We start from the raw sequence: 20,782 nt of genomic DNA, 5'->3' as shown, positions 1-20,782 counted from the left end.
CGTCTATATATGGACTTCTGCATTCTGAAAGCTGTAAATTAGAATTTGTCCTTTTACTTATCTTAGGCTTGCTGAATACTTTCCCATGAATTATGCAAATAACAAGGAGAATAAAACAAGCCAGTATATATCCAAACTTGGTTTACAGAAGTTACTGAAGTAGAATTTCTTTGTATTTCAGAATAGTCTTCTTCCAGGAAACACACATACCAGTGACTTCAGCAAATCAGTCTTCTATGGAAGATCTCATCCTGTACCATTGAGATAATTCACTTTATGTAGTCTAAACTGCATTAGAACATGTTTAGTCACTGACCTCTTCACTGAGCACGTGTAGCATTCCTCTTTCCTTGTTCCTACATGACAATACTCTGATAGCAAAACAAGAGGGGATTAATTTGTACAAGAAGTTAGGCCCACATGAAATGTATGGCTGCTATGCTGTGACAGAAGTATGTGTACTGTGAATGTAAGTTATGGAAAAACTGCACCTTCTGGGTGCCAATGACTTCACCTCCCTCTTTCTTTAGGGAAAAAAAAAAAACAACAGCAGAATCCCAGTTCATGGGTATAACTGCACTGACGTGAGCTTGGTAAAGTTGGTCATGGATCTTGCTTCATCTCAGATCTATTTTCCCCTCATCAGCTCCCTTTCTTTTTATGGGTCCTGTTGTAATAGAGATGACACTGTTTCTCTCTTGTGGAGCTCAAGAATTCATTTACATACAGGTGCCTATTTTTTTTTTCTACAATGAAGCCTTAGGGATCCGCTTCACCTGAAAATCAGTAAATGTTTTGCCATAGAGTTTGTAAGTACGAGTCCTGAACTTAGATGATTTATCCTAATTGCATCATCAGCAAACCCAAGACGTGTGGTAAGTGCTGCCTCAAGGGGGCTGTGAAAAGTGATGGGCCGAGCTCAGGACTTCTGGTATGAAGGGGACTGGGGTGAAGAAAGCTGTATGAACAGTCTCTGTCTATTGAGCTATTTCCATGGCATGGATGTACCTTGGTGGTCAAGGTAGTGCATAGTGCTTTGAACTGTTAAAGAGTCTCCTTGGACCTGTCTTGTGGAGTCCTGGCTGGAAGGAAAATGAGAACAAAACCAAATAAAAGTTTGAAGCGTCTGTCTTAATAAAATGTGGGAAAGGGGGAGAAAATTTTTCATAACTACTGTGAAAGCTTGTTCAGCTTCTCTTGGCACATGATACAGCTGGAAGTTTCTATACCATATGTGAGCCATGGGGAGTTTAGAATGAAATAGTTCTCCTTCTAAGGTCAGAATCTGTTTCAGAAGTGAAATATGTTAGCCATGAGCACACATTGCAAATAAATATAACAGTCGAACAGTCACCTTCACTGCTCTCAGACCCTGTGGATTTTAGCAGCTGAATAATAAAGAACTGAGTCTGTAATGCTGGCTGCTGCTATTGATCTTTGGAATGGGAATATCTTCCTAACTCTTTCCAGTCCTGTCATGCTGCAGCAGCCTTGTTTGCCCTGATCACAGGGAAATGTGGTGGAACAATGCTGTCTAACACTTGCCGAGATCAGAAGTAGAATGCAGGGGAAGGTCCTAAGATCCTGGCAGTTTAGCTAATGGACATCGCATGTCCTGTGGTTTGCTAACTAAACAGATGTTCACTTACAAAAAGACAAGTGAGTACCTTGCTCTTTTTAGGACAAAACCAATAATGTTTGAACAACTTGTTGAAAATATTTTGGCCAAGTGTCCTTATAACTAGCCCAGTTGTGTTATAATAAAGCCAAGCTTTCTATTATCTGAATGGATGGGAAGGAAAAAGGTATTTGTCATCACATTATGGGCTAGATGTGAAGCAGTTGAGTTACAGATCTCCTGAAATGGGCTGCTTTTACTGTGAAGTTATATTCAAAAGGTCTGTCAGCCCCTGCTATTTGGATAAAACTGTCTGCTTGGGCCAAAGCATTCTCTGCTTTTGAATGAATGGCCAGGCTCTGCTTATCAGCCCCTTGGTTAGGTCAAGCAAGCTTATAGGGGAGTGTTTGCTGATTTCCCTGCCTCTGTTAAAAGGAGCATAGGTAGAATTGATGGATGAGTGAAGGGGATGTGAAGAGAATTTATCCTTTCTCTGTTGGTATACTAGTTTCTGCACAGCACTGATGTGGTCTAGCTTCCATGAAGCTAAAATAGTAAAATGTGAAGAAGTGGAAGACAGTCTGCACGAGCTCTGGCATAGGGTTAGTACAGAATTCATCCAACCAAGATGTGGTCTCATAAATGGCAGCACTGTCTCAGAGTGAAAATGTTGACTTGGATTGAATGTATAAACATTTGCAGTCATCAGTAAGAGTAGTAGAACTTTACACAGTGCTGAATAAGAAACAAGCTGGGTTTGATCTGGGTGTTTGATGTCAGAAAAGTTAGGCTTGCATGTACTTCTTGGATTTCAACGTGTTTTCATGTTTTAAAAATAGAAAAATGGAACAATTGCATTTCAGTAACATTTTTGCAAATCACAAGATTACTGGATAACTTTCTCATAGCCCTGCAATGGTATCCTTCGTCCCTTTTTAAATTCTGCAACCATATTTGACTGTTTTGTCTGAGCTATCCTAGACATCTGTTGCATTTGTCAAGCACGTAGTCCTGTTGTCTCTTGGCTCCAACGTGTAATCTGGCATATCTTTTGTCTCTGACTTTTTTTAATGATAAATCTGAAAAGTTTATAGTTCATTTGAGTATTTGTGAGGTGTCCTCATCTCTCAGATATTTAATGACCATATTAGGGAAGCTCTGAAAGCCCAGAGAACCTAGTTTATAGGAGTAGTTCTGAAAGTTTAGCATGCTTAGAAAATTTGAAAAACAACTTGACTTAATGGCTTGTATCTTATGCAGAGATGTAAACAACAGCCGAGTAATCAAAGCTTGGCTGATTCACCAACATGAGGGCTTTAATATCTCACAGGAGGTAGAAGAAACGTCCAGTTAATCATGTTCATGGGTAGCAACTATTCTGACAAGTGACCTCTTGGCCACTTGTAGAATACAAGTCTTCTTGGAGACTTCTACAAGACTTCTTGGAGAAGGTACAAAGGTATGTACATCATCCTGTTCTTTCACCATTCCAAGTGACACCCCTAAAATGTTGGGGACGACCATCATGGTGCAGAATGAGAAAGTTATAACCACAACACGTGCTTTCTTGTAGATAGGTTCTGTGATGTATTCTGCACAACCTGAGAAGGTATGCTCTATTCTTAACTGGATTAGCACGATGTCTCCCACCCCATGGGATATTTAGCTATGAAATGTATCTGCATTTGGACAGAATCTCAATGCATAGAAGCACCTTCGGTGGACAAACAAGATTGTCATGGTTAATTCATTATGATACAGATAAGAATCCATTGGATTTTTTAAAAGTATACCAGGATTTTCTCTGCCGCTTTGACTTTTTTTCTTCTGAGCCTTTAATACATCTTTCAAACTTATTTTCTGTAGCTGCAAAGAAGGCTGTGGTTGTTACATATTCATGTGTTTTTTTAAAAGTAGAAATTAAGGAGGCAAGGCCAAGAAAAAAAAATATTCCTTTAAGAATGAAGATGCCTACTCTGCAAGGTGATGGTGCCATTACTGTGCTCCTCTGCTGTGGAAGTACAATGCTCACTGCTGCAGAAAGAGCAGGTAGTTGTCAGCTCTGGAAGATGGTGCTTACAGCTTGGGCCTTCAAAGGTGATAAATAGGGCCTCTACAGGGAGCTAAGTCTTTAGGAATGTGTGAAGTAAACAGTGCCTAAGCCTTGCGTATATTTACATTAGGAATACCGATGTGAACGCTTAATTGATCTCACCTGGAGACCCTGAGCAGCCTGTCTTGTGCCCTGGAGCACAGTGCTAAGGCAGCTATGTAGCAGCTAGTTCAGGGCTCGTGCACATCTCTGCATTATGTAGAATAGACATTCCCAGAACACTTTTTTTTTTTTTAGTTGAAATATAAGATTCCTGGTTACTGCATAAGTTTCAGCAGCTCAGATCTTACAGGGGAAAAAAAAAAAAACAGCTATCACAGGAATTGCGGTTCAAACACAGGAGTTGGCATGACTGGGCCTTTTGTATTCAGTTCACATCCTACTTTCAGCTTCTTACTGTGCTTTGACTTCACAAGGAAGAAAACCCCTGGGACAAGGGTACAAATTCTGTGTTGTGCCCACTGTGATGTAAACTGTGGAAGGCATTGGACCCAAGGGGAGCTACTGCTTAGACTCTTACGCTGCCTTTTCACGGAGCTAGATAGGCTCTTGTGTTTCTCAAGTCAAAGCTAAGCAAGGCGTGTTCTCCTGGCATCAGAAGAAAAGGACAGAGCTTCCTGCCATACATTCATAAAGACAGATGGGGAAACAACGTCCCCTGTTAATTTTAACTCTCCCCTTTCTTGAGCTTTTGGAGTTACTGGATATGTTAGACCTCAGTGTGAAGAGACTGAAGAAAACCTCTGACTTTGTCCAGGCTTGCTCTTTTTTTTTTTAGTGATGTTTGGCACCTGGCAGGATGCAGCAGCAATCTGAGACCCTTTTTGCTTGGTGCCTGCACATGGGAGAATGATGGGGTCCAACTGGGGGTTCCTAAATCCAGCATAGCCAGGAGCACTAGCATCATCCTGCCTCTAGAGCACTTGTGCAATGATCAAAGGGAAGCAGTGGCTCCTGAGAAATGTCACAAAGTATTTCAACAATTATTCTACTTGGCATCTTTTCAGCTTCTTATTTTGGCACTCTCCTCTCTTGTCCTCTGGTTCTGGAGGTCTTTGCATTAAAATAGGATCTGTGTTTCCCAAAAGAGAATGGTCAGAGCATGCTGAGATGTCATGTGCTTTAACTTTGTCGTTCTGCCACTTTAAATATTCTTGAATCATCATGGGGATTACCCCCTGCCCCAAATTAAAGGATTTCACTTAAAGAATCATGAGGGGTTTTTGTTTGTCATGAAAAAATATATTAGAATAAATTTCACTTGCCTCTTGGTTCCTGATCTATTCTGGTTGTTCAAGTCTTTCTTTTCATCATGTCAGTAACTTACTGTGTGTGTTTTGGGGAGTTGTTTTTTCTATGTATTTTAGTTGAAAGCTGAGATTCTTGTGCAATCTTTTGTTTCCATCAGGTCAGGCTTTATGAAATCACACATCGTAAAATCTGACAACACCCTGCTAGATGTGTGGTGCTCAGAGGTGTATCAAACTGGGAGATGGCACTTAGTGCTGTGCCCATTCTTAATTGAGAGATTTTATAATGTTTAGAGCAGATCATAATTTCTTACAGGCAATTTTGGACAGGTTCAAGCTTAGAGAATTCCCCAGAATATTCTTTAGTTAAAGACTGGATGCTAGAGCTATGTGAGAAGACTTCAGTATTTTTGCAATGATGCTTGGGAACTAGTGCAGCTGCTAAACAGCAGAAGCTAAAAATCTGGACTGGTATTTTAGCACCAGGGCATCGTTGGAGACGGGGTGGTTTTTCAAGCCAGTTCACAAGAAATGAATCTCTGTCGAAGTCTGCATGCTTTGTGGTGGTCTGAGTATGAAGACCAAAGATGGAGTGTTTTGGTCTTCATCTTCATTCGTAGCAGCGGACTGAGTCATCGCTGGGACAGATTCTAGGGGGAGAAAGGCTGTTGATCTAAAGTAAGCAACTTGCTGCAGTGCTTGCTAGCTTTCCAGCTCGCTGGAGGAGTAGAAATAGCAGTTGTTGTACCAGACTTTTGCTGTAGGGTTTCTTCTTGGCATTGGTGCAATCCAAAATTCTTCAGAAGAACTTGTATCAGTGTTCCCTCAGAGTCTGAGCGCCCATCTCACAAGACGATTTAAAGGCCAAACAGGAATTTTACATCCTTTCTAATTCTGATGATGACTTGGAAAATGCACACTCTGCCTGAAGGTGCAAATACAGGATGGCAAATGGAATAGAGAGCGATGCCATTGAGCTGGTTATTTGTGTAACTCTTCATGTAGCTCTCCCAGCTGTAGGTATTATTTATGCTAATAAAATTATCTAATCCTTTCTGAAAGCCAGTACAACTCTAGTATTCCGTCTTTGCCCTGTAGTAATAAATTCCTCAGACTGATTTTATGCTGCTTTATTATAATTTTAATAAAAGAATATCAATTACATTTACTGCCTTTCTATAGCATGAAACAGGATAAATCAGCACATTCCAATCTTGCTTCACAATTATTCATTGCTTTACTTGTAGCCCAAAATCAATCGGCTTTTCTTCTTTGCTTCCATCTTTTCCAGCTAAATATTCCTCTAATCTTTCATTATAACCTCAATGTATGTTTGCTGCTTTTGGTCTCTCGAGCATTAATTTGACTCAGCTGTCTAATTTTTTGAGGTTCCCTGCTATTATTTAATTATACACTGGTTAGTGAGTCAGGTTTCCTGGGTGGCTGCTCTGAGGGTCTGCCTGGTCCTGGAGCATTGCAAATCTCAACCCAGGGAGTGATGTGGTCCCCAGGAGTTCAACAGCTTACAGGTACCTGCTTTGGGGCTGCTCAGTCTCTGCTGTAGCAAGCCTAGTTTTTCCATTCCTTGCTTTCTGTGCTTGAAATGAGCAGAAATTCTCTTAAAAGCATGTCTGTGGTGCAGCAGGGAGCTCCCCAGTCTAGCAGCTATCATAGCATCCTTGAAAACCCTTCCTGCATTTCCCCTTTCAGTATCCTGTAGCAGTACCCTGCAGTATGTGGTAGATGTAACCCAGAGTGCTCTGAGAGCTTCTCTCCATTTGCTTTTTAAATTCCTTGAAAGGCTTCTTAGCAGAAAGTTTCTTATTGAGTTGTTTTCACCCATTGTAAGGGTGCCTTGCAATTAATGTAACTGCAATTGTACCTGATGTCACTTTGCCAGCTACTTTGTCACTTGCTGTGTTCGAGCATAAGATGCAGAGTTGGCAGGGAATCTCCTGAGTATCTTTCACATAGCAATTACAATGAAATTTCTTTTGTGTTCTATATAACAACATCAAAACAGCGTGAAGCTTAAAGAAATATGGAAATGTGAATTTATTCTTTAGAACAGGAAGCTTTTTTTCTGTATTCCTGGTATAGACCCTTAGCATTTGTTCTTTTTGTCAGGAGCAGGTCATGTTTTAGACTCAGGATCTGAGTCTAATTTTCCTCAATTAGGAGAGCAACAAAGAGAAGAATATCCCTATTTACTAAGTCTCTGCAAAAATTAGGCAAATATATGAACAGATGTGTGCGAAGGTGTGTAAGCATGTGCACAGTTGAATGGAAGCAAGGAATGAGGCTTGCTGCCATAAGACACAGTTGTGGTTTTATTCCAACTTGGAACTTGCATAGAGAAGAAGCAGAGGGGCGTTTCTGTCAGTTACGCAGCTCTTGGTATATTTGTACTAGCTTCTCTGTGAGCTGATAGTGACCCTGTGCAATGCACTTTTCCTCTTCTCGTTTCCATCTGTTCATCTTTTCTGTTTCTCAAATGACTGGAAGCCTGCTATTGATTTTGAGATGCATCCTTGGTTTGATGTATATTTTATACAGTGACCTCATACTGGCAGAAAAAATGATTTCAGGACACTTTCAGTCTACCCTCAAATAAAAGGAGGATATTTCCAAATCGCTGCAGTCTATTTGTAATCCTCTGGGAATAATTGAACTGAAAGAGAATCACTATGACCCTAGTGGTTATTGATCTCCACAGAGCAGGTTCTTTTATTCATGGAAGAATTCAGCCACTTTACACCAAAATATAGAGAACAGAGTACGATAGTCTTTCTCTTGGTGTATGCACAGCAGCACCAAATTATAACAGTTGTTTCTGTCTCTAGCCTGTTGTGATTTCATTTGCAGGCAATGCAGTCACTGAATTAGATCCGACAGATTCTGCTCTGGCAACAAGACGTCTGCCTGCCATGCCCCATTGCTCCTGCAATCCATAGCAGAGCCCTCCCTATGCCATTCCACGGCTGTATTTCTCATTTCCATCTGTTTGTCATTCCATTGTTCCTCGAATCGTGGAGAGGCTGCTATTGCTTTTGAGATGTGTCATAAGCTCGTTGTAGGCATTTTCTTTCCTTTAATAGCCCCCTTTGCCAAGCAGTGCAGTTGAAGATACAGTAAGGGGAACTGACAACTTACTCCAGCTGTTCTGCTCAAGCAAATGCCAGTGGCTCTCCTGCGTGTCTCCCCGCTCCCTGTCTGCATTGATTTTCTGTTTTTCTTGGCAGAAATTCTGAGGCCCATTATTACAGCCACTTAAAATTAAGGGGGCCTCTTCTCTTGAAGTGTTAGAACAAGAGAGGTTTTACCATTATGAGGATGAGGAAAAGAAGTACTTGTACTTTAAAGGATTATTGATATGAAATCTAAGGCCAAGAAACTTATTCCTGTTCTGGATTCTGTATGCTTCATCTTTTCTGTGTTCATTGAGATAAAATTCATTACCACAGTTGTTAGCTATGAAAAATTATATTCACCATGGAGTTAACTCATGCGGCTGGATTTAAAGTCCCAGCTTTATTTATGGCCACTTAATGTTTCTTTCAACCAGTGAACAAAGATTTTGTACCCTAGGGCTTAAAGTGATTTGCAGGAAGGTCAGGTAGATATAGAAATACAGTCTTTCTTGCATGGTGCTGTTGAGACGCAAAGGGAGGGAGGCTGTGGGAGCAAAAGGCTCCTGCTTTCCCTGGGGATGCTAGGTGCTGGTTGGGGCTGCAGTGTGAGTGCAGCAGGGCTGCAGCCTGCACAGGGCTCCTGCACCCCAGAGCTGTGGCTGCTGCCCCTCCCCAGGTGGAAATGCCTCTCTTCCTTATGGTTAATCTTCCCGTGTGCCCCACAGAGCTGTGGGTGGAGAATCACAGTCTTACTGCAGCATTTTCATCCTTGGCACCCAGCCCTTTGTGAGCGGTGTGGCACATGGTGAGGAAGACATTTGCTGCCTCCTCTTTTCTGCTGGTGCCTCCTGCCCCAATCCCCCTCTCCCAGGCAATTTTACTGTCTCAGCTGTTTTGAACCAAGAATGGTGGGCTTGACCTCAGTGAGATTTTGTTGTGCTTTTTTTTTTTTTTTCTTCCCCATCCTCTCTGGTATATGCTGGCTATTGAGTCTTAGACCTGTAATCGATGCTATGCCCAGAGGCCAAGTCACTGTGTATTTGACCCTTTGCCTTGGTCACTGACCCACATTTCATTCAAACGCATTGGTAAATAGTGGCACTTCTTATGTCTTTAAGATTCCTGTACCAGACAGGGAAGATTAAAACTGTAGGTATCTCCTACTATCTTGGGGCCTGGGCTGCCTGCCAGCTCTACTTCTTGAGGAGCAAGTGTTTAGTTTGAGAGCGAACAGTGTGACTCATTCTCCTCCTTGACATGCTTTAGTACATGTAATGAGTGGTGACTTACATGAGGATGTACTGAGGCTCTGCTGGAGCCGACTGAACTTGGGACACTTTAATCTCACATGTGGAAAGAGGAAATGAGTTAATCTGCAGTTAAATATAGAGGTGCTGAAAGAGGTGGGAGTGGGAGGGGGTGATTCTAATCTCATGTAGGTTGGGGTCAGGCAAGAGTAACCTCTGTATCTGGATGGTATTACTCTGCAGTAAGTCATACGTCGCCTCTGTGGAGCTGACAATATTAGCTAATGGAAAACGGAGACAAAGTGAGAATGCGCCCTGAGCTCTGGCGTCGCAGTGATACTGTTCTTTCAGTTCAATCTCTACATGGTGCTGACACTCTTTCTCTTTCAAGAGGTAACCACTGAATTACAGGGGTAGGCAACTGCACGTTGCTGAAATTATATCTCGAGGACTAAATTTGAGAAGAGCTGATACACAGCCTTGGTTCTCTGTGACCATGAAGATGTACCATGACTTTGTTCCTTTATTTCGCAGCGTGCATTTTTCTGATTGTTCCTGTCTGCTGTATTGAGCTGGGGATGCAGAAGGCTCAAGAAACCAGGCTTGTAGCACATAAGTTTATCTTGTTCTAATGTGCTTTCCTGATCAAAGAAAAGTTCCTTGAAAAACAATGCTGTATCTGCCCTGTAGCTATCCCCTTCTCATCTCCCTTTGTGTGCAAATGGGGTCTTAAACTCCGTGTTAGACTGTGAGCTGCCACTGGGCATTCTCCACATCCAGCTTCCTGCATATGCACTTGCTGGGAAGGCTGTGTTATTGGACACATTACTGGTGTATATTAGCTGCTTCTGAGCAATTTTTCTCTACAAGGCCAACCTTAATAGACTGCCATGCCTGAGCAGAGAAGGGTCTTATGTACTGAGCTGGCACTGCTGACCAGAAAGCGTGTGCTGCCTGCACCACTGGGGAAGAGGTGAAATGGATCTTGCTGACTCACTTGGGTGAGTAAAAGCAGGCCTTCAGACATGGGCTGAGCAAACCTGAGAGGAATTTCAGTGGCAGCTAAGTGTTGCTGCTTCTGAGAAAGCTTGAGCTAACGTGCTATGTGCCAACAGTGTTTCTTCAACACAGTTGAATCCCAAGTAGTCCGTGTAAGGAATTTGTGTTCGGAGATCACATACTATATAGGGCACGTTTGCTGAGCAGTAGGTGAGTGAAGCTACTGGTTTACATTGGTTTACATTAGCTCTCTGAGGTGAAAGGTCCATCAGTTAGAGGAGTTCGGTTTCATATTGGAGAAAATCTAAGACAGCTTTTAGAGATCAAGATCTGCCCTGGCATGTACTTGTGCCTTTTCTGTTGACCTCACTGGGAATTGTATGCCTTTACAGGGTTTGGCTTTGAATGCAGATTCATAATAATATCACTGTTCTTTTTACTCTTCCTTTTGGCCCAAAGCAGTTTTCTGTGAGTCATTCAGTCCATAGACCCTGAACACTGGTCATCTGATAGGGACTGGCCCGATGTCCATGAGCAGTCCGTATAGATGACATACAAAAAGCTTGGTAAAATCTAACAAACTATCTAAAAGTTAACAGCCAATAACATTGGAGATGGCGTGTCAATAACAAGCTGATTCAGTCCTGATTATAATTAGCTAAAACACTTCCAGAATCTCATCTTTGCTGCATTAGCTAAGGACAGCATTTTTGTTGGATGTGACTTACTTAAACTAGAACTCACATGATGGAGTGGTGCAGATAGGATACTTTTAAAAGATGCATTGATAGCTGTTCTTATCTGAACCACCAGTCTTATGATTTCCGGAGTTGAACATGACCATATGAGACCACGGACAAAAGTAATTGCTCTGGCTGAAGATGTTACCCTTGTCTTCCCTTCCCTGCTCCTGCTTGTTGCTATATTTGCTCACAGCTTTACCAGCTGCACAGTGCACATGAGTGAATTCTGCTAACCTGCAGCTGATGGGATGGTGACAGGCACCTTGTGATGGAAACACCTTCAGTCTCTCTAGCTAGGCCCAAAAGATGGGTGTCTGCTTCCAGCCTTGGAAGCAGGATGGACTAGTGAAAAGCATTGTGCTGGGAGCCAGTTTCTTCCTGGCACTGATCCTGGTGTTATGTGATCGGGGTCAAATCACTCCTCATCTATGAATGTGTTTCCCCTTCATCCGTCTTGTCCGTTTAGATTCCTTGGAAAATGGACTGCTTGTTCTTATGCTGGACAATGGCGAAATAAAAATATTGTTATCCTGCTAATCTTAACAACTTCAAGCAGCTCTTTTCCGAAATGGCTGTAGAAATGGCCTTTAAATCTGAGTATTGTTTTTTCTTTCCAAACCTTTGCTTTTCCATTGCAAAGCTGGCCCCACGCTGATGTGTTTTATTGTTTTCATTGCCATTGTACTTGCTTTGATTTTGCAGCTCAGTGCACAAAGCGCAGGGCCCTGGACAAACAACATGATGAAGTCAAGCAGGGTCAACCCCGTTCTCTTTTTACCTTGGAAACAATGTGGAACTCCCGGGTTTCTTTTGCTTGGCACCTTTAGTTCTTGGGCTTGAGGCTCTGTGTGTGTCTGCTGCCCTCCTGTCGTGCTCAGGTGCAAGATCACTTGGACAGGGTTTTTCCATTGCTGCCTAGGAGGGGACAGGAAGCTGTGCTGTCTGCTTTGTGGTTGCAGGGGCTCAAGCTGTGAAGAATGGAAAAATCAATGGATAGCAGTGTGCTGAGGATGTGTCCATGTCTACAGTGGATCAGGTGTTACCTGGGCTCACATAGGCTTGTCTTGCTGGGTCATGCTTGGCTTCTGTTTGGGATAGTTTTCTCCTGTTTCTCACCTCTCCTTTCTGCTTTTGGCAATGTTCCTTTCTCCATGGAGATGTGGTTTGAACAAGTGTGGCCTGTGGCCAGCCCTTTTAAGAAGTGCCAGGTTACTGGTTGTTGATCTGAGAAAGGGAAAAAGAGCTGGACAATTTGATTTTGCGCTACCATGGTATCATCAGGCATTGTAACAGCCCTCAGCACGAATAGAGCAGCTTCAAGAAACACTTGTAAAATCGTGGACCTTGCTGCTTTTGTACTTGCTGCTCATTCCCATCTTGTTCCTGCTATCCCCTTCCTGCGTCTTGTGAAATGCCCCCTAATCCTGTCTGGGTACTGGGACCAGCTGAGGTTGTACTGCAGTGTGCCATAAGCAGCAGTGATTTAATGAATTAAGGATTGGAATGTTGTAAACTCGAGGAGTGTTTAGACTTCACCATCACTGTTGGATTTCTGTTTTAAATATTTTTTTTTTTCTTCCCCTCAGTTTGCTTGATTTCAGCACTCCCCTCTTACGTGGCCACACACACTCGAAGTGCCTGGGTGGGAGCCCTGGCATGGTTATGTGCTCCTGTGTGCTGATTTTGTGGCTGGCCCAGTGGCTCAGTCGCTGTTGGGGGGCCTGGCAGCTGCTCACACAGGATCTGTCAAGTAGTTTTTGCACTATTCAGTGCAAAGTCTTCCAGCAGACTCCTTCAGTAGACTCCTCTGTTACAGCAGAGATCAAATTCTAACAGCACATAACACAAGAACACGGCTGGAGTTTTAACAGAATTAAAATGTTAAAATTCATCTCTGCACTGCTGGGTTCTCTAGTTTTGCTACCACTGGCAGGAAAGGAAGTTTCGCCACTGACTATAGTGGGCACAGTGTTTGTCCAAGCTCAATCTTCTTGTCAATCCTAAATTGATTTTTACCAAAAGTAATTTCCAATAATTCTCCAGTAGCCAATGTGAGGCGCGTTTCCAAGGAGGAACTTTGAATGTTGAGCTGTCTCTTCAAGACTGTGACACTGAACTGACCACAGTCGGTGTTCCCACATCTTCCTGTGCTCCGTGGCTGTGTGCCAGGCGGGAGCCTTCTCTAGAGCAGCTCTCAGCATCAGAGGAGATCCTATCAGTTGCTTTTTGTACTGCTTATTCTCTCCTCCCCCTCTCCACCTAGCTGCTAGTCCTTGTGATGAGCAACACATTCTCTGCTTTGGGCAGCTTTTGGTAGCTGGGACTCAGGCCAGCTTCAGCCTTTTGCCAACTCACAAGGACAGGTCAGGTTGGAAGAGCAAACAAACAGCAGTTTGTGCCAGCATGGCAGCTCCTTGTCTCACAGCAAAACCAGACTTGACCTTGTAACTGGAGTGTTAACTCTTGATGCGTTCTCCAGACAGCTTTATAGGAAGCTGTCTTCCCAGTGCTATCAAATGATCAAGTGTGCTGCTTAATGTAGGGAGATTTTTGGGTACTTTCATCTATCCCTTTTTACCTGTTGGAGATGGAGAAATTAGTAGGCTGTCCTGGACAGAAAACTCTGATTTGTTTCATCTTGTGTCTTCCTAGAACTATTCCAGTTTTATTGAAAAACTGTCCTGATTCTCCTAGGCTCATTCTTCAGGATGTCAGTGGTTCCTTAATGAAATCATGAGCTTCTTTGAAGTTATTACTGGCGCCATGTGAGCATGTTCTGAGATGGCTCCCAAATAAGATTGCTGCAATCTGACTTTTTACCTCTGACCATCACCTTCTGTTTTCTCTGTGCCATGTTCATGTGCACCCTGTATGGTCACAAGTACTTCCAACCTGCGAGGCTTGCTGGCTGACAGGCTGGTGTCATACCAGGCCCTTGGAGGATCTGGACCTGCATTGCTTGTCCAAGGAAACGTGATTCCACTGCCCTCAGAGCTTGGTTAAAGCACACATGGGGATTTGTTTAGTCTTCCAATGTGGGCATGTAACTTGGTCAGTTGGTCTCCTCAGGTTCTTTATAAAATTGTATACAGGCAAGTGCCAAGAAGGCAGCGTGGGGGAGAGGCTGAATTGCCCACTGGAGAACCCCCCTCTTCATTCAGTGCAGAAGAAACCTATGGAGACTATCTGACTAGTTCAACGCCATAAATGACATGAGTAAAATTGAGTGGTGTCAATATTTACCTTATAAATCGACCTGCAAAAACAGCTTACTAAAGCCAGGCTGCTGTTAATGTTATTGAGTGAAACAATAAAGCTGCACAGCCATCTATCAAATCAATGTCAAATCTAACCATTTAGATTTAATACTGGACTGGAGTTAAATTGTCACATTTAGTAACCATCAACCTGCTAAAAGGGAATTTGTCCTCTGCAAATTCAGCCTCCATGGTTGTCTGTCTAGCTGTATACCCTAACCAAAGAATGTCTGAAGAGAAACTGATGTGTGTTTCTTAGTGCCTCTCCCCTTCTTTCTGAGGGTGTCTGCTCCTTGCGGCAGGGAGCTCCCATCTCACCATTGTTGCTACCCCAACTCCCAGCCTAGGCTCTGTATCAGACAAGCCTATTCATGAATCAGGGATAGTTGAATAAGATGTGCATTCACTCCTCTTTCTCTGCATTTTTGCGAACAAGTATATTAAATTAAGCTGATATCAGCAGTGATTTACATCAGTAAATAGACTGTAGGTTGTGGGGAGGCGTGAGTATTTCTGCTATTCAGCTGTCCTTGCTGCTTGGGGGGATCTCCAGCAGAAAGGCAGGAAAACGGATGTGGTTTCAGCCTTCCTTGGAGACAACCCAAAACATCAGTTCTCACATAGGGGATGATGCTATGATGTGGATCTGGGCAGCCTGCTGTTTATGCTAACTGTGCTTCCTGCACAGTGAGTAGAGGTTTTTTTTTTCCTAAAAGTAATGCTATTTCTGTGAACAGCTGATTGCTTTGGTACAGACCTCTCTGTAGTTTTGTTGAGCAGCCGGACCAGTGGCACTTATCTTTTCTCCCCGTTTACCTTTTGTAGGTATGTGCTGTAACAGAACAGTTGCATGTGAAGAGAAGCTGGAGTGGAAGTTACTGGTGGAGGATCCCATCCTTCTCAGCTGGGTCTGAAGAGTTCGTCGACTGTGGTGAGTTACCCTGAAGGGAAGGGGATGGAGCACCTAATCCTGACCTAGGGCACCAAAATTGTATATATCGCTTTCTCACTTCAGCAGTGAAAGAGTTTTCTTCCTAGTAACAGCCTACTTGGGCTGTGCAGCAGAAAGCTATGTGTTGGTCAGAGCACCACTGTATCATTTGGGGTTATTGTAGGTGACCAATCAAAAGCTCCACTGCTTGAAAAAGGATCAAGCTCCAAGTGCTATTTTGTGGTGACTCTTGGATGTATTTGATCTTTGCGGGAACTACGATGTTTTATCTAATTTACTTATTGTATCTTTGGATATGTTCTCAGATATGTTTCTCACTTGTTATCTGCACTTGTGATATCCTTTGTTGTCACCAGGATCAGAATAAACAGCAGATACTTTGTGACTTAGTCTAGGTCAAGAACATATGGTGGTGGTTATATTTTGGAATTGTAGTGAGGGCTGGGAGGGCTACATCCAAGAAGCGGCAAATACAACTTCTTTGTGCTACTTATTTTTTACTTTCTAAAGAGACTGAAAGCATCGGGGGAGCAGTCTCTCCTGCCTCTACCCTTCCCGTTTCTCTGTACAGGTGCTCTAGTGATCTCAAACTTCAGCTTGGTACAATCATCTTGACTTCTTCCCCACGTAACACTGTACTGCTTATTTCTGTGCCAGAGTTGCATACATACTGACCCTATGATTCTCAAGGGTTGCTCATCTCTCTTCTTCGGTCTGACTCTTCCTTTTTCCAGAAGCTTATGGGAATGCAGGAGAGTACACATACACCATGCTAGTTTGCATTTATTGTTTAAGATCTAATTAGGGCACTGTATTATTTTTTTTTACCATGACCTGCAACCTAGGAGAACACAGTGGGTAAATCCTAATCGTATCTTTTGCTGTTGTACATGGAGGAGCAAGGTGTGGAAAATGCTACTAAGCAACTCCAAGACTAGACTAGATGTTGATCCTTTTCTTTCTCTCAAAAGAGAGTGAAACTACCTGTTAAAATATTAAGTGCATGCAGAGAACAGTTGCAGCGAATGCTAAAGGGCTGCTGTTCTCACTGGTGGCTGGATTTCCCAGGGCTTGCAGGAAAGGCTGTTGCCTTTCTCAGTTCCTTAATTCATTGCTTCAAGTGAAAGCTGAAGGTTATTCAGGATGCTGTGAAGTGCAAAAAGACCTCTTTCCACTACTTCACCTGACTGTCTCTTAGAGGAAGGTGTTGCACAAAACATTATTTTGGCTACAGGCAGCTGATCACACCAGCTCTACCTGAGTTGCACTACAAAAGGGGTATAAACAGTGCCATGCTGCACCGGCAACCAGAGCAGTAAAAGTGAGTTTGTAGAAAGCAGGAAAATGGCATTTTCATGTTTTCCATTGAACTTCTGGGAACAGATGGAGAGCTGATGAGGCAGAGATGCTGGAAGGGACAGTGTGTTTCAAATGTTTTCCTTAATGTCTTCCCAGTTTGCTCATAGACTCGTAGTTCTTGCTTATTCAGTACAGGGTAGTTAGTGTAGGACATGAGAACTTCAGTGCCTCAGAGCTCTCCTTGTGTTTTTTGGGCTAAGGGACTTTTTGACACAAAGGGTTGTGGGAGCAGCTCATGGCCTGATAGGCGACATCTTTGTTTACTCCTTTCCAAGCTTCCATGGCAAAGGGTCTGGACTTTCTGCATAATGACCCAGGAGTGTCTTGACTGAGCCCTGTACTGGCACTAATAGGCTAGTCCTGCCTTTCCAAACAGCCTTCTTGCTGTTATTTTTTAATCTATTTAGAAGCCAAGAAGAATCTAATCAGAGCCCAGCAGTGCACTCAACAGCAGTCATTATCATTACTTAGTCATCCAGTCGCTGTTTCTCTGCTCTGACAAGAAACATTGGAGCAGTGGAGAGGGCATGGGGGAAGATTAGTTTTTTCTCTTAGGCTTGAACCTCTTCACGGACACACTTTCAATAAACATATTCAGGTGTTCCCCTTAGAGGACAGATAAAAGTTCACTGATGCATTCAAAGCATTATGTGGCAGCCAGTTTGTGAGGGGAATCAATGAGATGGGGTCGTTAAACCTTTCTTAACTCCACAAGGCAGTGACTTGCTGTGAACTGTGAAATCTGATTATCCTCTCATTAGCTTTCATCATTACAAATGTAACTGGTTAATAATTCCAGCCAGCTGGCCAAGTTAGAGTCAAATGCAAATTTCTCTTCAGCCTGGTGTTTTGGGCTGGATCTCTGTTAATGACATATTCAATAAGTGCAGTGGGCAGAGCTGCTGGGACCAGATTTCCATGAATGCACAGGCTTCTCTACTGGAAAACATGTTGCCTCTTTTGGCTGTATGGTTGTGTTCCTGGAGAACAGTGAACCAGCTGGGGGTAGTCTGATTTGATATTCACTTGTCTTTAGCTATTAGGGTGCAGAGAAGATGCATTGTAGGAAAATACTGAGATGGGTAGACAGCACAGTCTGCGTTTTCTTTGTTGCTGCTTCTGCTAGTTTCTTTCTTTACTGTTCTACCTCTCCTTTTTTACCCTGGACCAACATACAAAATCACTGTTGTTCAAATAGCCAGTAAGCTCATCTGCTGGCCTGGAAACTGTGCCAAATATCTGAGTATTTTGAGTCTGCAAAAAAGGTAAGAGGATTTTACAAAAAAAAAAAAAAAAAAAGCTTCCTTGCATGTAATATAGGAGATGATTTTCTCCTGATTCAACCTTAATGTTGATTCAAGCTCTACAGCACAAAGGTCAGTAACACTGGTAAATAGCTAGTGCTATTACACAGCTTTTAATATTGGTTGGGTTGTATTCTGTTACTTTCACAGCCAGCAGTACCTTTCATTAAATGTGGTGCTGGTTGGGTTGGTAAGGATTGAGGAGTCTGGACACTGGTTAGCTAAGCTTACTTTAAGAAGTGTCATCATTTTCTGCAGTAGGGGATCAGAGCCTGCATTCTCTTGCCACACACTCCAGTGATCACTGAGCCTAATCCACAAATCACAGTGCAAGTTTTTTGCTTCCACTTTGCCTGAATGGTAAGTGGCAATGTTGGGTACAAAGGGCTGGGGATGCTGATGTGCGGGTGAGGGTACACATTTCCGTGGTTGTATGGTGTAACTACCACTAATTTCCTTAGGATTTGGGTAAGCATAGCTGAGTCCTAAGGTTTTTTTTTTTTTTTTTTTTTTTTTTTTTTTCTCCTGCAGTGTTGCATTTAGCAGGCCTTTAATTATACATGATCGCTGGGATCGAGATCAGTAACTATTCAAGGTAGATGGGCAAGGTTGTACTTTCTTTAATGCGTGAGAGTTTAAATAGGAGAGCAGCTCAGTGGGATCTGGGAGAAACTGCTTCTAGGAGGCTGCTCAACAGCTGATCACTCCCTGCTTGTGTCAGCGTGAGGCATTGCTTCACAAATCCTTCTGAGTCCTCAGTTCAGCAGGAGCCATGCCTCTCTCTGCAGGCTCCCTTAAGATGCTGCAGACCTGAGATCCTGATCAGCTGTAACCCTACCAGTTAGCAAGTCTGGCCTTTTTAAATACTCTTACAACATGTCCCTTATCTCCAACAGCCAGAAGGGACACGTAGTTCTTCAGTCCAGCAAAGAAGCCAAATTATGCCTTTTTTTATTTTTCAGTTGTAAGAAACAATATTCTAGCTGCTGCTCTACACACTTAGCCGGCTACTTGCTTTCACCGTATTGATACGCAGGTTACTGTTACCAGGGCCTCTTGCTAGCTCTTAACTTCTGCCTTGCAAATTTGTTCCTACTAGCAGATTACATTCCTGTCTCGGGTTCCTAAAAGGCCTGTACATATCATTGCAAGGAGCCTTGCTCAGTCTCTGGTGATAGTCTGAACTCCTTCATGCCACACAGATCAGCTGTAAGTGCGTCCTGAGTCCTTGTGCGATTGCACTGAGCTGCCTGGCAGGCTGCAGGGGCTGCTGGCTGCAGTGTTTCATTCCGTGGTGGCACTGGTTCCCTTAGCTTTCAGCTGGGGAGGTCTGAACTGTGGGCTTCAGGCTCGGGTCTGAGACATGCAAGGGCATCTGGGTGTTGGGAGCTTTGGGGCAAGCTAGGGCTCATCTCTGAGCAGAAGTGCTGTAAAACTATCCTAACCAGAACCCGAGAGGCTGTTTTGTAACTCAGCAGAAGCTCCAGCCCAGTAGGGCGAGGATTCCGGGTGAGTGATTTTGCTCGATAATGGTCCTGGGTGTAACTCTAGCAACAGCGTGTTATTTTGGCCAAGCTTTGCTGTGCAATTCAAACCCCAGTTTCTCAGAGGAAACTGAACTAAAAACATGAGCACGATGCAAGTTTGCTATTGTCTTCCATCTGCAGAACCAAATAAACTTTCACTTTTAATATCTCCTGGATCTATCAAAAGTACCGTCTTTTCTAAACTGCTTTCCCTGGTTTCTCTTTGACCAGGGAAGACCCAGTCCCATGGCACATCAGGGTGGCATAAAAGAGCAAGCATGGCTGTATGATGTTTATCAAAACAAACTATCAGTTGTGCAGCAGGCTTTCCAGGGTAGCTTATAATGAGAATCAACCCACTCCCTCCAGTGACAGGATTTATGTATGGCTGTGACAGTAAAACAGATGTGATGAGGGTAGTCTTGTCCAGGGGCTAGAGCTGTGGTCCAGGACATTCTAGAACTGGTATCTGTCTCTGTTATGCCAAAGACCTCCTTGTTTAGTCTCTTTTGCTATTTCCTTCAGCTGTTGAAATAAAGCCATGGTTATTGTGGGGAAATAATGTGGCAGTGGCTGTGCAGCACTAAGTTCTGGGATGATTGCAATGGATACTACACTCTTGCTGGGGGTTGATGGTAAAACAGCAACAAAACTTCGTAAAGCTTTATATCTTGTAGTCAGGGCTGACATCTGGGGGGCAGGGAACAAGACATCTGGCTGTGCTGCGCTTGCTGCCCAGTCCTCCCTTCACCCATGTGGAATAGCGATTTCTGTGAAAGTCCTTCAGTTTTCCATCCAAGTGTTTGTCTGTAGCAGAAACTCCTCTCTCCTTGCCAAGCTACTTGAAGGCTGTCTAGGCTGGTTCCTGCAAAGACCAGAAGTGTTTTGGACCCAATTCTTGACCTGAATTTACCAATCTGAATTTGACTTTGGGCCAGCCCCTGGATCCTTCCCTACTTTGCTTCTCCAGAGCTGCCATTCTCTCATTGACTAGAGAGAATTATTTTCCAGTACGGTTTCTGCTCTCTTGACACTTTAATCACAGTCACTGAAGACGAACTGTCAGAGGCTTGTTTATAACCCCCTGCTACACACAAGCAGGGCTCCCAGCTGATAGAAACTCTCATGTGGTCAGGCTCCAGAACAGACCTGGGGAGGAGATCAAGGAGATTATCTTTGGGTAGTGAGGGAGGTCCCCTATTGTGCACTGTTGTATAAACAAGTTTGCTTCAAGTAGTTGAAGCTGGTGATGATTGCACAGTTTACTTTGGAGAATGTAGTGT

At 43.3% G+C, this 20,782-nt stretch overlaps 1 protein-coding gene across 11 annotated transcripts in view; it reads left to right on the top strand.

Annotated features, from left to right (window-relative positions):
- The window catches only part of SORBS1 (sorbin and SH3 domain containing 1), a 164,630-nt gene that overhangs the window by 66,533 nt on the left and 77,315 nt on the right, over positions 1-20,782 (top strand). For all 11 annotated transcript variants that reach the window (XM_082764907.1, XM_082764906.1, XM_082764878.1 and 8 more), the window contains one exon: positions 15,184-15,289. The gene's annotated coding sequence lies outside the window, so the exon portion shown is untranslated. The remainder of the gene's footprint in view (positions 1-15,183; positions 15,290-20,782) is intronic.

The sequence above is a fragment of the Aythya marila genome (genome assembly GCF_965140915.1).
Source record: "Aythya marila genome assembly, chromosome: 7".
NCBI classification, from domain to species: domain Eukaryota; kingdom Metazoa; phylum Chordata; class Aves; order Anseriformes; family Anatidae; genus Aythya; species Aythya marila.
The sequence above is the reverse complement of the archived record's forward strand: the minus strand, read 5'-3'. Positions and strand labels throughout refer to the sequence as shown.